We start from the raw sequence: 14,176 nt of genomic DNA, 5'->3' as shown, positions 1-14,176 counted from the left end.
TAATTTGTCCTGAGAGGAAAACTGCCCACGTTTAAGCGTAACTCTTAACAGATCAGATGTTTGTGAAGTATCAGATACAGATGTGCTATCTGTTTAATACTTTGAATAAATGAAAGTGGATGCTAGTATGATGAAATTAATTATTTGAAAGATCCAAGAAATAAGAAATAATAAAATGTTCTTTTTCTTGACGCCTTTATATAGAGAGAGTGAAATGTATGCGTGCTGGAAATCTGGCAATCAGTCCTGTCTGTTCTCTGGCATTATACATATGTACTAGAAAAAGCTAGCATTTGCTGAAATATTTTGCTTTCTCTAGAAGTATGTGTGTATGTTTATATTTTATTGCATATTGTGTGTGTGTGTGTGTGTGTGTGTATTTTCTTTAATTTTTTTTTTTCATCACTGCTCTTGTTGTTCAGGACTGTTTTGTATATCCTTGGTCTCCATGCCCTGAAAGCTGCGCTGTAATCTGGGTGTGGAGGGTGTATCGTTATTTTCACTGCTATATTCTTTTTGTTCATTTGCATAATTTAGAACATGTGGCTAAGGGGAAAAGCAAAAGATTGTCTTAATGAGAATGATTTCTTGGTTTTGGTGAAGATTACCTGGGTCTGCAAGCCTGAAACAACAAACTGGAGTTGCTGACATGGCTCAGAGCTTTGAATTTAAAGATCGTTCGCTAAAATCCAGACATGCTGGGAAATATTTCCTGTCCAACTTTGACTAAACTAAATATAATTTTCTCTTAAGGAATTTTCTAAGCAAAGAAGCAATCTCCATAAACGCTTAGTTACCTTTTCATACTAATGTCAGAGGAGAGATTAAGGAAAACATTCAAAGTAGTTTGGCATAATATCAAGACACAAGTATGTTACAAAATATGTTAGTTTTAGCTGCTCTATGAGATAAACAAACAGGCCTTCTTGAGTAAAATAAATATATGCTCTCTTCAGAAGACTTTCTTTTTGTCGCTAGTAGCAGCCACAATAAATTACGTTGCTTTCTATCTATTTTTACTAGCTAACATTACTAAATCAGCTTATCTCCTGCATAACAGAAAGAAAAATTCATAGTACAGAATCTTTTTCTCCTGGTTCTTGGTATAACACAGTCAAGATATTGCATTAAGCCAGTGTAAACTGAAAATCTCTAGGGTAATAAAGTATATCAAGATAAACTGAGTGGCTGCAAAAGTTGTTGGAGTACTTGAATTCAAAAAATGTAGAGCTTCCAGGGAACCAGCCAAGAGAAACCAAATGCAAAGGTCAAAGAGAATTAGTGAAAATAATGAGCAGATACTGAAACAAATGAAAGATACAGAGAGAGAGATTTCATCATGCTGGTGCCAGGCCAGCCTTATATGCCATGTAGGAGCATGGGACGTGGCTTTGCAGCTAATGCTCTTCAGATACTCCCGAAGCTTAGCAAGCAGATGATTCACTGTCTTCCTGCTATTATATCATGGTCTGATGAAAGTTAGAAAACATAATACGCTTCCTAGAAAGACTCTGTAGAGCCCATTTCGTAGAGATCAGAGCGCTTCAGATAGACCTGATGAAAAGGAGCACTGTATAAAGGACTGAATAGAATTGTATCCCCTCCGAATCAGGTGATGGAGTGGGAGGTGAGGGGAAAAGCAGCAGGTTGAAATACAGGTTTATTGTTGGCATGTGAAATGGCAGGTTCTCAGCTGAACTGGAGTGTACTTGAGCTGTCCGTGTTACCGCAAATCAGATGAATAGAAGTCAAATACATCAAGTACTTAATTAATTCAAAAATTTTTGGAATAGGTGGTATTCTAAGTAAAATTGGCTTGGGTTTTATGGGGAACAAAAAAAATCTATGAATGTTTTGGAAGATTTCAAATATGCCATTAAAAAATTGCTCTAAAAATATGATGAACTACAGTTACTGAAAATATGGGTATTCTTTTTATAAACTGAATCCACTTATAGTCCATTGTAAACTATATTGTTATCTATATTCCCATGTGAGGCAATTGTTGCAACAATTTAAGAACTTTGGGAGTTATTTTTGAAATGTCCTTTCTCCGATTCCATTTCTAGTACTAGCAGCAGCATAACGTCGTATGTCATAGGTTGGCATTGAATTTGCAGCATTTTTTTAGTGTGTTGCTGGTAGCTCAGTTTATACAGATACAAGATTAAGCTATTTGACAAAACCGTTTCAAATAGAAAATAAATGGCAGCTTTGAAAAAAAACCTAGCAGGGTGTGTGAGAATAAATTTTTCCAGATTTTTTTTTTTTTTAATTTTCAGCTTGGTTATGCTGATTTACAAAGGAAGAAGAAGCATACATTTTTATTGATGGCAAATCAGTCCATCAAGAGCTAAGAAACACAAGGCTACATGAGTTTTGACTCAGGAAGTCCATGGACTTCAAAGTACTGGATTCTGGCAGAAATATGCTTACTCTGTTATAAGAAGATTCTTCAGGCATCCACTTTTTAAGAGAGGGGCTACGTGGGTCTTTACTCTAATCCAGTGCAGTTATTCTTACTTTCTTATCCAGCACAGGGAAATATTAAAAGTAATTTACTTTGTAGTGTGCTCATTTTGATCGGCAGTATTACAATGTATTTTATCCTTGCTTTCATTATATGTGAAACACAACAGGACTGAAAAAGGAGGATATGAAGTCTCAGGCAACTAACCAACTAACTGTTTTCTCTTTTTGTACTATTCTAACCCTATTCTGGAGGTTTTGTTGCTCTGTTCTTATGACAAGTAGCCTGGGCACTAGGAAAAAAAAAAAAAAAGATCAGTTGAATTTTGTATTTCATCGCCCCTTCGAAGACAAAGGAAGCTTTTTATTTCTCTGGTCTGTGTTATGGGCTGTCCAGAATCTCCGCACTTGCATTTAGGAAGATGCCGGAGCTCTTGAGGTGACCGTCGGCAGCGTCGTGGTGAGAAGGGCTGGGACTAGGCAGCCTGGGGGACTCTTCTTGCCTGTCCTCTCCCTTGGAGTGAGGCCACTGACAGTGAAGCGGAGCTAAGCTCCTCTAGAGAGAGGAGCAGGGAGGTATTGCCAAAGCCTCCAAAAGGCTTCTTCAGGTAAAAACAGATTATCTGGGACACCCGCTGAGACGCTGATTGCACTATTTTCTTTAGAGTGACAACTGTGAAACTGCATCTTACTGTACATTGTGACCCTTTGCCATATTTCCACTGTGAATTTGCCCCAGCTGTTAATGTGTTTTTTTCCTTAGGAGATGGGGATGTTGACAGCACAAGACATTTAAGCGTCAGATGACAGTTTCTTGATCCTGAACCCAGGATGCATCTACAGCTCTCTCATGTAAGTATCCCTGTAAAAGAATAGCTCATATTCAAATGATATAATGAAAATTATACTGCAATTCAGCTTTCACTGAATACTTGGAAAAACTTTAAGTTCTGTCTGAACGTCATGATTCAGAAGCAGCCACCCTTTAGTTTAAAATGCTATTGTGTTAAAATTCAGTTTTCTGTAATGCTCGGTATTAGCTGGATATAAGTAATAGTATCGAAATCAGCACAAGGGTGATTAAACAGAATTTTACTAACTTCAGTGAAGCACCATGTTTAATTTTGCTCATAGATGTTATTCTGATGCTTGGTCCACAGTATGCTTGTGCAGAGTAGAGAATGCTTTTCATAACCATGATTATGCACTTTACTATTTGGGAATTAAAAAAACTGATGCTGTTCGGCTACTTTGCTAGCTAAGCAAAGTTCCCTGACATTTACATCATCTTTAGCCTTGCTTTAGCTGCTGAATGCATCATCGTCTATAGGTGGTAATATGGTAGGTGCAAAGTACATTGCATTTTGACAGCTGGTATGTTGTCAGGAGTGTCACACAATACAAATATGACTAATAGCTATTTGACTCATCCTTAGCTGACTGTCTTGCTAACATCTTCTGGTGGACCCGAGTTATTTATTGTTGTTCTTGAGAAGTTATATAAATGCCCTGAAATAGCTAACCATTCTCTTGTTTAAGAATTAAGTCAGAATAATCTCTTTAAACAACAGTACTGTTAACATAATCTTATTGGAAATCTCAACATATTTTTTATTTTTATATTCTTTTTTTTAATAATGCAGGAACATTTTTATTATTAGCTCATTCTGTGGCTTGCAGAAACTAGTGGATTTGCAGGTGGTCTTTAACTCAAAATACACGCGAGCAAACTACAAACACTTAATAAATTATCTGAAGGTGCACCAAAAGGCAGGCTTTCTAGCGTGCCATATAATTCAGTAACCTAAACCAGAGGGGGACCCTATCGTGTTAATCACTAAACAGGCAAATTTTGTAGTACCCTCTGCAGAGTGAAGACAGTGGATAGTTAGGAGATAGCTTGCTGGAAGGAAGTGGAAATGTTGAGCATTTCCTTTTTAATTGAACCTGAAACGGATAAGGCCAAGGGACCACAGACACCCAAAACAAAGTTTCAGTAGTGGGTTCTTATTATTCATGTTATACATTTGCTCAGAGCTCTTCCTGCCAACAGCTGAGCTCTGCCTGAGCCTGGTGCTCAGCTGTCTCGAACGTAGGTGCTCCCAACGCTGGGGAGCTCGATTTGAAGTGAGATGTTGAGAAGTTAGTGTGACAATCAGTAGGAGGTAAGACAGGGAGAAGATGATGGGAAACAGTATTCAGTTTTCACAGTTACAAGGCAACCTAGGGGCACAAGTCGACATTTTCAATTAATTCAAGAGAGTGTTTTTGTTTTGTTTTTTCAGTGCTTTCTCCATGACGGGTAGTTAGTCATTATCGGTGGGCCGGCATTTTTTATAGCTCGTACAGAATTCAGACATGGACTATGTATTGATAATGGTCTACGTACATAACGTCTGTTCCTCATGTTTTCCAGCTCAAATTTGTCTGTCTTTGTTTTTAGTACTTCCGTTAATGATCGTCACCGTAACGTTGAATAATTCATTGAGTATTTGGGCTGGTGAGGGTGCTGAAGGTGGGGGCTAGTCCAGTCATAACTAGTAGTTGGCAAGGAGGTGGACTGAGAATCGACTGCTGCAAAAAAGGGCCTGAGGAAAGCTCTGCCTCTGAGCAGAGAGAGTCAGGAGCTGATCTCTGCACAGAGGACAGCCTCTAACCTTGATAACCGCACAACGTGCACGTGCTGCATTGCAGTTGGAATCCGCCTGCAATTGAAACGTTTTGTTGCAGTGAATGAACTAACTTTAAACCTTTACACTAATTATGCTAGAAATTCAGGGCTTTTCGCTGTAGGATCATTTCTATCTCAACCTATAGGTCAGAAAAGCCTCAGAAATAAGGTCAGGATCCTCTCTTCATTTTGTTGCTGGATATGGCAGGCTCTGCCTGCTAGTGTAGCTCAGCACAAATATTTTATATTACTATGCAAAGTCTTAGCTTTCAAATATATAGAGACTCACCAAAGGAACTCTGCACGATGTCCTAGAACTTGCCAGCCTGCTACAGTCTTGGCTGTATGTAGTTTTTATTGTTTTAGTATAGATGAAACTGCATCAGATCCAAGTAACACATATGGTGAAATGTGCCAGCTCAGCCTTTTATCAATTATATCAATGTACTTGTGTCAAGAAAATTGATTTCTCTCTAGTGAAGACATCTGAGGTAGAGAGGAAGACCTTTCTTTCTTATTTGTGTAACACTGTTTTCAATTAGCAAGGTCCAGATGTTCACACATTTTGAAGATGTCTTTTAAACTCGTTTGGGCATCTGATCAGAAAACATTGGTGGGTTGTGTTCCAGGAAACCCTTTTCTCCCTCTTGAAAATGAGGTTGGGTTATCTGGATTTGTTCCTGATTTTTCAATCTCAGAAGATTTCTTTTTTGTTCACATGTATTCAACTTAGCATTATAATTTCTACCATTATGCACATTTAAAACCCATCTTGCATAATAATTTTATTGACTTCTTGTAATAGCAGTCATTTTCTTTTTTTTTTTGTTTTTAGGAAAGAATTCATAGGTATTTTGACTAAGAATATCTCCTCCTGTTGTCATTTTCACACCTTTATCTTTTGGAGTAAAACCTTTAGAATAGGAATCAGAAAAAGGTGGTGAATTCAGATGTTTCACTTCATTGTTTAGATCAAAATGTGTTCTGGGGAGAGGGATAATTTTCTCTGCTGACTTAGCTTTCCCCAGAGAGCTTTCTGCAGAGCAACAGGGCCAAATTAGTCGCATTTCCTCTTCTAGATTGGTGTGCATTAGGTTTGTTCTAGAAATTCTTTTTTCATAGGGTAATTTTTTTGCAGATATATTTTTTTGTAAGTATATATTTTGCAGCATCCTCTTAATTTGTGGTAAGTTTTCACTTTAAATCACTATTATCACATTTTGCATGGATTTAACTGAATTCATCACTGGCCATTAATGGGACTAAAAACTTATTAATGAACTAAAACATTGGGAACTTTCATGAAAATCTGCTAAGTACTCTCTAATGAAAGTCTTACTGAAAATCATTATTTTGGGCTGTGTAAGAAGCTATCTTATTTTGCAGACTTTCAAATAGATTTTTGAAATTTTTTATATATGCTAATATTTCATAGTTTCTTCTTATTCCAGGAAGACAATGGGATATATAGGAAAGCACTAAATCGGTTTCCTTTGCAACCATGATGCACTCTCAAAAATGTTAAGGTGGATTGATTAAAAACTGTTAAGTTACTTAAAAATGGAATACATGCTCTTATGAGCTTGATTCTTCTGCAGTTCAATGGGATATAGGCCCCTAGGAGACTTGGGCGTATTGGTAAGATATCCGTAAACTATTAATTTTACTGATGTAGTACTGTACGAAGACCTTATTCTACAACATAGACTTTCACAGTTTGTTTCTATGCTGTAGGATTAGGTCTACCTAGAGAAAGTTAGTATTTAATTACAATAACTGGCCAAAAAATTACAAATGCCCCTACATTATTACTTCAATTTTAGGTTGAGCTGGCTTTTATACTTTTTATGATGCTAAAATTGTATTTGTACTGTTCAGCTGAAAATTGCACAGATTCTTAAGTTAAAGTTTTTCAAACTTATGCAGAAGAAAAGAGCAATTTTAATTGTCTAATGTTTTCAAATGGAAGCTTTATTTCATGGTTTACTGTAAGATAACCTGCTTGATTCATATCCGAATTTTGGGGGGGAAACTATTATTTGCTCTGTGTTTGTACAAAGGAAAACAGGAACAAGGGTGGTATTGTTGACTAAATCCTTGCTCCTGGTGTACACCTTTCTGAAATCATGGGAGGAAGACAGATTTCTCCGAACAAAGCTGTTGTGATACGCAACTAGGTGACTGATGAGGATTTTTAACTTCATGAAACTGCTAACAGCTTGTTTTACGTTCCACCCAAGTGCCAACCTGAGAGCAGAGCCATTGCTTGGCTTACGCAGGCATTCCTTTCCCAGAGAGGGGTCACCAGAGAGGCTAGTAAAATTTAGGGCAGGACTGGTCTAATAAATTGCCAGGCTGGCTGTGTCTTGCAAGGGAGCAAGGTATTGAATGTGGGCTTTCAAAGCTGTATTTATGCATTAATATGTCTATCAAGTGCGAGGATCATGTCTAAACTAAATAGCCAGCAGCTGTTGTATTCTTTATTACTATGACCAAAAACTTTTGAGCATCTTTGCTGAAGTACTATGCGATTTGATATTTAAAACGCTAATCTACAGATGCCAGAATGTTTCCTTTGTGAAGGTGTCACTCAGTGATATTTTTTTGCACAATGAATCTGAAGTCAGACAGCACTGTTGCTAGGAATTTGGTGTCAGTTATGCAGTAAAACAATGTTTTAATTGACAGCTTGAGTGGATGGAATTGCAGATACGCTCTCGGATGAAGTGGCTGCCTTGTATTTTATTATGTCACCAGGACTTTTCAGTGAAGTGACAGCTTTTTCACCTGGTACATGAATGATTAGCACAAAGCTGCGATAATTGCTCTGGGAACACGAAAGATGTGAAATACAAAACTGGAAGTTCCTATAGAAGATTTTGTTTGGGATGGGGAAAATATTAGAAGCGTCTCATAACTTTGAGAGAAGAAAAAAATTGTAGCCAAGTATTTCACTATAAAACATCTATGTTGAGAAAGAGGTGTATCCTCTCTTAAAATCAGGTGTCAAATATATATATGTATGTACCCAGATGTACATAAAATCCGGGCTCTAAATGCAAATATTTCTAGACACCAAACACAGAAATTAACTTTGCCTTTAGTTTTAAGTAATGCTTAATCTGCGCTTGTCTTATGGTTTGCTATCCTTGGCAGTGTTCTAAGCCTGACAGCGTGGTCACTTTTGATGACCTGGGAGCTTAAATATTGCTCTTCTACATAGTAGAAATAATGGGCTGAATATTATATATTAGTGTTGAAGACAAGCCAATTTTTTGTCTTTCAGGAGTAATAGCCTTCAAAATGAACTAGAAAGGACCACTGCTTCGATCGAGGCTCAAGTGAAAGGCAGTCACTGATTTTGGCTAAGTTGGTACACTATCTGTTTACTTTCTCTTGGCTGTGTGTGCAATGAGGTACCTGTTCTTCTTGGTCACTTAGCATTTGTTAAAACTGTTCTGATCGAATTTGTGCAAACATAGTATTTATCATTTAATTTTTCATGGAAAATGAGTAACAAGCCCGCTCTGGTATTGTCTGAAGTAACAACTATGCACATGTGTGTGTATATATATGTGTGTGTGTGTGTATGTGTGTGTATGTATACATGTGTATATATATATATCTCCTTTCAATTTTAATCAGAAGCAAGATTTTTGTTTAAAACCCATCTTTGCATGTTTGCAGGCTCTAGTTACTGGAAAAACTGTAAAAAAGCCTTGCTGAATAAGGCAGACAAACTAAGTTATTCCGTGCAGCTTGGGGCATGTCTCAGAACTGGGACAAATTAGAATACCACCTGAAAATTAGATGCACTGAAGTTTAGCATCTCTGATGTTCCGCTGTAGTGAAACACTGGTATAAATAGTAGCACCAGGACTTTTTATATTTAAAATATGAAATAGCGTGAGACTAAAATTTTCTGGAACTGTTAGAATTCATAAGATGAAAACATAGCCTTCTGATGGCCAATTTTTGTGACTATATGTATATCAGAAACTAGTCACTGTTTACCTTCAGAAAGCGAGAATGGACTGATAACCTCTGTTTGTCAGTCTTGAATTTTCTGACCCGCAGTATTAGGGGACAGGATTATACCCTGCACAGGGTAACACAACATGCCTGTTGTGCCAGGCCCGGTTCCAAGCATTACAGGAAGGCACGGAAGACCAGCTTTCTAGCTGGTGTCGAATTAGTTTAACCTTAATGGCTGCAGTAGGGTTGCACCAGTCTACACCAAGTAATGTTCTGCCCATTAGGTGTATACCCAGGAACGTTTCCACGACTGTGGCCAGGGTGGATGTGGATGTAGCGTAGCCGTTCCAATATTTTCACATGAATTAATCAATTTTTCTCACACATCTGCTCATTAAAAATTGAGGTAAAAGAAGAAGGAAAGAACAAAACTGTGAAGTACTGCAAAAAGCTGTATGTCAAAAGCATTGTTGAGCAGTAACTGTGAGAGTCTGGGCCGCTGATGACTCTCTTGAGGTAACCTCTTCCGCCTTAACTACTGCTTGGACTTTGGTTATAGTGATTGTATTGTTAGGCCATATCTGTCCTCTTCAGCTGGTGTGTCTATGTACACCTATCTCTTCAAAGCAGATTAGCAGAGAGCATATATTATTTTCTTTTTAGTTTTAGTGGGCTTCTCAAATGGGCTGCTGTTGGCTGTTTCGACTTCCTTTGTTCCCTGTAAAATGCACAACCTTCCCAATTCATTCTTGGCGGTTGAACTCATGCCGGTAACGTAATCCTGGGCAATTTCTTCCCTCAGTCTTCCTTTACAAGTACAGGGTTCAGAGATTTACCGTTCTGTTTTGTTCTGGTCACGCAGCTACTGCATGAAGGATCAGGTCTGTGCTTGGGGAAGGAGCCAGCTGCAAAGCTGACAAAGTGAGAAAAACGGAGATATTTCTTCAAAGCTAACTCTGTAGCCTGTAAATTAAAGTAAGATATTAAACCAGTATTTATAAGAGTCCTGTCTCTAGCTCTCCCAGGAATGTTGTTTGCGTGTCCCCAAACGTAAATGCCATGAGGCAGGCCGAGGAAGTCTTCAAATTTATGTAACAGCCAAGGGTGACGTATTAACTGTGAGTGGGTAGCAGCAGTGGACCCTGAAAAATTAGTTTGAGCTCGAGGAAAGGGGATCACCAACTGTTGTTGTACGCAGTTTTCACACATTGAATGAAATAGACTTTTCAAACGCGTGTGTAGTCATTAAGAAAGTGATATTGATAGTGAAGGCCAGGCGGTTCAGCTCAGGTGTCTGTCACCTTCTCATCAGCCTGTCTGAGCCTTTGCTGTGTCACTGTGACTTTCCTTCACCGTTGCAGCCCGTCGCCGCTACTAGTGTGGTCTCATTTATACTCCTGTAAACAGTAGCTGATGGGTGGGTCGCTGATGTCCATTGACCATTATGAAATCTGAGTAAACCAATCACACCAAGAACTATCGTCATTCTTCAGCGTGACGTATTTAAGCGTACGGTACTTCAGAAAATCACTACAAAATCTCCTTAATCCCTAGGGATGCCTAATTTTTCAGTGTCAACTTTCTCGTCGTCAGAAATGGGTTTAGGGAACAACTGACCCTTATCCATGATGTTCATACGTGATACCAAGTCCAGTGACCAAACTGTAAGGATTACGCGAGTAATCCATGTATGCAAGAGTATTCATTGCAGCGTTAAACGAGCCTCGGGAACGCAATGAATGCAATGAAAAGGGATTCATACAGCACCAAGAACTTGGCCAAAAAGCCCTATCTTGTGCCATGGTGGGGTTCAGGCAGCTGACGTCACGCACCGTTTTTGTACTGATGTTTTGCAATATGTACTCCCTCTTTAAAAAAAGCAATTCCGATCTGTACAGCATGGCTAGTGCTGCTTTGCACACACTTCGAGCAGCCTTGTGTGCTCATCTCGTGAATGTGGCTAGCGCATAATCCGAGCAGCACGGGCAGCCGGCAGTCAGGGCACTGCTTTCAGTCGCTGCGGGGAATGGCAAGGGAAGAGCAATAGCCTGCGCATGTGCAGGAGCGATACCTTTGGCTTGCTTATGTTTTCTCTATTCCTCTTGCAGTGATTTGACGTGCAGCGATTGCAGGCTGTGGCCTGCAGGGATTTATTAGAAATTTCTCAATGCTTGTTAATTTTTGCTGATTTTTTGCATTCATTTACCAGGTTTGGTGGAACCTATTTCCTTGCTCTGGGCATCTAATGGCAGGCAGTATGTGCTAAATTATTAGTAGCTGCTGTCAGCCTGCTGTCATCATTATACATGCAGTTTTAATGGCTGTGCTTATTTAATTACTGGCACTAGTATGTGGTATACCAGTGGTCAAATGCTTTTTGTTGTTGGAAACAACATGATCTGCAAATATGCTGTGTTCTCTCTTGGAAAACACTCAGCTTTAAATTATACAGGTGATGAGAGAGTGACTTAAAAAATTCAATTGCAAGTGCATATCGATATCTGCAATTACCTCTGACAATTAGGAAAGGCTAAAGAGTATTCTGGACAAAACAGACTTGGAAAACAGAGGCAGTTTGAATTTCTAACACTCATTGCAATTGAAATCAGGAGATTGAATTTAATGCATTGTTTGTTCCTTAGGAAAGGCCAGTAACTGGTGCTTATAGTGAAGGTAGAACTGCTATTAATTTTTAATGTAAGTATATGGGAAGATGGAACCACTGTTTTACCTATATAAGCCCATCATATCACTTTCAAACAATTTACTTTATGCCATCTCCCTGACGATACAGTGTATACGGATATTAATGTGATCATTACCTGTGTAATTGTGCCTTTCTAGGAAAAATCTGATTTTAGAAATCAGCCATTCATCAGAGCCAAGTACCTGTTTGGGAAAAGTGAGTAGCTAAGTAGCACGCTTTCCACAGTTTCAAAACACACACAAAGAAATCAAAATTAACATTTTCAGTGTTTCTGTGACAACGTTATGTTCGCAAATGAACACTATTGCAGTTGCTTTTAGAAGAATTTGGAACGGTAACAGAGAATTTAATGTACCTTTTTGTGTTGTATATTAAAGGGTAATTGTATAATACTTGCTAAGCAGAAAATCAGGTGAATGTTGGGCTCAGAGCTGTTGGGTTTTTTTTCTGGTTTCTGTTGCTTATGATCATATAAATACCACGTTTACAGCATTAGTTATTTTTTCATAGCTATAAAGTGTCACTACAAAGTTACGCATGGATTTATTTTGTAAAAAGTGCCCTAGTAGTAGTCCACGTTCAGGTTTAGAAGTGAGTTACCCAGAATATGTGGTTTTGTTAATTCTCCGTATTAGATGAGCTCATGAATTTTTATTGGAAGCAGCAGCTTATGCTGATTCAAGCTGTCTTCTTTTTTCTGGGCCTGTTTCCCTACTGGCCATTATGTTTAAAGTGGAGAGTGTTTCTGTACAATTCATATTCAACGTTCATGAAACAGTCTTGACCACGTCTGACAAACTGTGAGTGTAATAAGGAAATCTGAATTAAACTGGAGGAGCATGCTATTAATTCAACTAAATAATTAAATTTATTTAACTAAACTGAAGCGGAATTGGCAGCTGCAAATGATATAATTTCACTGAGTCCTGGACTGAGAAAGATGCTGTAGTGGCCTTTTTATGTGAGCTGATATAGCAGAGGGTTCTGGTTTTAATGATTGTGCCTCCTTTTTCTTCTTTGCCTTATTTCTGTGTAAAGCCACCTCTGGATGTATACGGGCAGGCTTAAAAAATGTACCAGGCTAATACTATAATTAGACTCTTGATCTTCCTGTATCTCTGAAGACCAATGGTTTGCAATGTAGCTACCCCAGTAAAAAAGTTCATTGTTTAGTCCCAGGAGGTTTTTTTGTGTGCTAGAGATCCCCTCGTAGTCCCACCTGACATTGAATCACAATCTCCAAGCCGCTGTAGCCCGTGTCCTGTAATTACCTGTAAGTAATGTATGGCATTGTAAGAGAAGACAGGGAAGTGAAGGACACTGACAAAAGAGATGTAAAGCTTTGCACACACTAAAGCTGGGTTAGCAACTTCATACGTAAATGAAGAGGACAGCTAAATAAAACTATCTCTTGCTGCCGGTAGCTCCCCTGGGTTTCTGAGTGGTGCCGCTCTGCAGGACAGGGCAGGCAAGCTACTCTCATCACGCCTCCTACCTGGCCCTGAAGACCACTAGGTTAGCTCTCCTGGATCACAAAGCTTATCCTGATACTGACCAGAGATAACCTGGGAAAACAAGATCCTTGACAGTAGGAGTTTCTGGAAAAGAAAAAAGCTATGCTGCAAAGAATGGTCCTGCTGCACATAAAATATATGCACTTGCTAAGCATGGCAGGGGACAACCCAAGAATCAATATTTATTAATAGCATAAAACGGTATCGAGGTTATTTGAGTTTTGTTACCCAGCGTGAGGACTGACTGCAGTATCTCAGCCACTAACGTGTGCTATCTGCAGGTAACAGTAAGCCCCGTGTCTGTGAGGTACAATTTTGTGCAGGAGCGGGAGTAAAGCTTTATGAGTGCAAGTGCTAGCTGTGACACCATGAGCAGTTGTTAGGCACCAAGTTCAATGGCTTTGCTGTTGTACTTCCTCTGTTTTAAGTTCTGTGGTTTGGTTTGGTTTGGTTTGGTTTTTCGCACCCCCTCTAGATTTCATCATTCTCTGCTAGTGCTTGTTCTTCCTGGGTAAGAGCTGAAGGTTTTTAAGAGCACAGAGGTGTCCGGAGCAGAGATTTCCGAAAGCAGCATTGTTCCACGGAGCTTTAGATGTCCCTGCTTTCAGAAACATATATAGATCTCTACCTGCAAATTTATACATCTAAATTCCTTTACAGATTTAGCCTTCACAGAAGTTCAGATTTTGCAGTTAGAAGCTTTGAAGAGCAAATATTGCTTGGCATTTCAGAACACCCAGGCTTCCTTCCTGGGCTTCTTATATACTTCTCAGGTCTGGAATCTTAGATGCTCTTTCTGTCCCCACCCAGCGAAGAAGTTTGCTGTAAGAAGCCCAGCTC

At 38.9% G+C, this 14,176-nt stretch overlaps 1 long non-coding RNA gene across 8 annotated transcripts in view; it reads left to right on the top strand.

Annotated features, from left to right (window-relative positions):
* Positions 1-14,176, top strand: part of LOC138064737 (uncharacterized) — a 63,266-nt gene that overhangs the window by 33,791 nt on the left and 15,299 nt on the right. For 5 of the 8 annotated variants that reach the window (XR_011137989.1, XR_011137984.1, XR_011137987.1 and 2 more), the window contains one exon: positions 3,233-3,321. This is a non-coding gene — a long non-coding RNA (uncharacterized lncRNA). Of the gene's footprint in view, positions 1-3,232; positions 3,322-8,426; positions 8,510-14,176 lie in introns of all 8 variants that reach the window. The other 3 variants (XR_011137985.1, XR_011137986.1, XR_011137983.1) reach the window with 1 other exon arrangement.

The sequence above is a fragment of the Struthio camelus genome, chromosome Z, assembly GCF_040807025.1.
Source record: "Struthio camelus isolate bStrCam1 chromosome Z, bStrCam1.hap1, whole genome shotgun sequence".
NCBI lineage: Eukaryota > Metazoa > Chordata > Aves > Struthioniformes > Struthionidae > Struthio > Struthio camelus.
Note: the sequence above shows the minus strand (reverse complement) of the source record. Positions and strands in the feature narration are given on the sequence as shown.